Below are 2,686 nucleotides of genomic sequence, written 5' to 3'. Positions count from 1 at the left end.
AACATCGTACACAAGGGAGTCTGCAGATGTTGGAAATCCAGAGCAAGACTCACACAGTGCAGGAGGAACACTGCAGCTCAAGTTGAAAAGTAGAACGTGAGAATTAAGGGGGCCTATTCTGAATTGTTACCAGAGGCTAGTGGTGTTCTGCAGGAGTTGGTGTTGTACCTTGCCTTTTCACATAACATGCCAATGACTTGGATGGAGGAATTGAAGGTTTTGTGCCAAGTTTGCAGATGATATGAAGATAGTTGCAGGGCTGGGTAAGATGGCAGAAGCAGGAAATCTGCAGAAAGACTCAGAGAGATTAGGAGAAAGGGCAAAGAAGTGCCAGTGTAGGGAAGGGTATGGCCATGCACTTTGGTAGAAGGAATAAAGGCGTAGATTATTTTCTAACTGGGGTGATAATTGAAAAATCGGTGGTGCAAAGGGACTTGAGAGTCGTGTGCGATTCTGTGAAGGTTAACTTGCAGGTTCATCCAGTGTTAAGGAAGGCAAAGGCAAGGTTGTGTTTCTGAGGCTCTGGTCTGATTGGATTTGGAGTATTGTGAGTATTCCTGAGACCCTTTCCTGAGACAAGATGTGCTGGCAGCATCCTGAGGAGGTTCAGAAGATCGCTTCCAGGAAACTCGTTGTTGTTTAGAAGAATGAGGGAGATCATTCAATCCTAATGAATTTTGAAAGGGCTGGACAGAGTGGATGCTAAAAGGATGTTTCCTCTAATGGGGGAGTCTAGGACCAGAAAGCACAGATTCAGAATAGGTGGACATCTCTTTAGAACAGAGATGAGGAGGAATTTCTTTAGCTGGAAGGTGGTGAATCTATGGAATTCATTGCCACAGATGACTGTGCAGTCCCAGTCATTGGCTATATTTAAAGTGGAGTTTGTTTAGTAAGGGTGACAAAGGTCACAGTGATAAGGCAGGGGAATGGGGTTGAGAATGAAAATAAATTATCCATGACAGAATGGTGCAGCGGACTCCAAGGGCCAAATGACCTAATTCTGCTGCTAGGTCTTGGCCATCTTATTTAAAGTAATAAAGGGATGATGTTTTGCGTCAAAGCCCTTCATCGGGGCTGGAAAGGAAGCGGGAAGAAGACAGAGAAAGAAGATGGTGGGAGGAGAAGGAGTCCAGGCTGACAGGTGACAGGTGAATCCAAGTGAGTAGCAGTTTGGTGGCTGGAGGAGGAGGAGGATGGAGTGAGAAGCTGGGAGGTGATAAGTGGGAAAGGTAAAGGTCTGCAGAAGAAGCAGACTGATGGGAGAGGACAGGACAGTGAGAGAGAGGGAAACTAGAGGGATGTTGTGAACATTTCCACTTCTTCCAAAGAGCTGCATCTCACACAAGCTGGGTTGTTACAATACTCAACTGCCCAAAGTCTGAAAGCGGAATGGGAGACCATTACTTGGATGTTCTACAGAGCATAGTCAGAAACCAGAGACAGACAGGGTATGGGGCTCTGGGCAGTGGTGGGGCCAGAAGCGTGTAATCAGTTGCAGGGAATCAGAGGAGGGGGGTGTGGCAATGATTGACAGGGTAACAGCATTTGCAGTTCATTGAGAAAAACTTCATGTATTGACTTCGACTAGTGACACACACAATGCCTCTTGACATTGATTAATTTGCTTGTGGGAGACTTGTGTTAATCTGGCTTTAGGAGTTTTGTCCCAGAGATTCCTTGTTTCTTGGGGCTCTGGGTCAAAGAGAATGCCATGGGTTGTTAAGCTCCTTTTTCCTGCTCTTTTCAAAGTCAGGAGTAATTTTCAGTGCTTTAAAAGGACTGTGTCTCACACAGCTGGGCTGTTCCAATCAACCACTGCAAGATGTCACTGCATTGACTGTGCGAGGGTTTCACGAGATGCGACATCTCCCTTGAATCGCCAGGGAGATGATATCAGAGAGATACCATTCATCCGCTCTGAGTGTGGGACGGCATCCACTCACTCAGCTCACCCACAGACACACCAGTGAGTTCACACAGTGGAGAGGACATTCACCTGCTCTGCGTGGGAGGGATATACTCTGTCACTCAGCCTGAAGATCCATCAGGAAGTTCACACCAGAGTGAGATGGTTCAGTGGTTCTGACTGCAGGAAGCAATTCATTCTGACATCCAAGCTGAAGACACATCAGAAAATTCACCCCAGTGAGAGGTTGCTCACCTGTTCAGACAGTGAGAAGATATTCACTTGATTATTCCACCTACTGACACGCCAGTGAGTTCACAGCAGACTGAGAGAGACTGTTCAACTGTTCTGTGTGTGTAAAGGAATTCACGAGTTCATTTCACATGAAGAGTCACCAGCAAATACAGTCCAAGGAGAGGCCATTCACCCGCTCACACCGTGGGAATAAATTTACTGAGTCATCTCACCTACAGTCACACCAGTGAGTTCGCTCTGGGGAGAGACCATTCATCTATTCTGTCTGTGGGAAAGGATACACTCAATCTTTCTGATCTGATGACATGCCAAAGAGTTCACACAGGTGAGTGGCTGTTCATCTGTTCTCTGTGTTCTCACTTATCCCAGTGGACAAAACACCTGTGAGTTCACTCTGGGGAGAAGACATTCTCTTGCTCAGATGGTGGGAAGGTACTTATCAGTCATCTCACTCTCAATGAAATGGCTCTTCACACTGCCTGCTTCTGGAGACAAATTGGAGTGGATCCAAGCCACCACTCA

The sequence above is a fragment of the Mobula hypostoma genome, chromosome 10 (assembly GCF_963921235.1).
Source record: "Mobula hypostoma chromosome 10, sMobHyp1.1, whole genome shotgun sequence".
In the NCBI taxonomy this organism is placed as follows: domain Eukaryota; kingdom Metazoa; phylum Chordata; class Chondrichthyes; order Myliobatiformes; family Myliobatidae; genus Mobula; species Mobula hypostoma.
Note: the sequence above shows the minus strand (reverse complement) of the source record.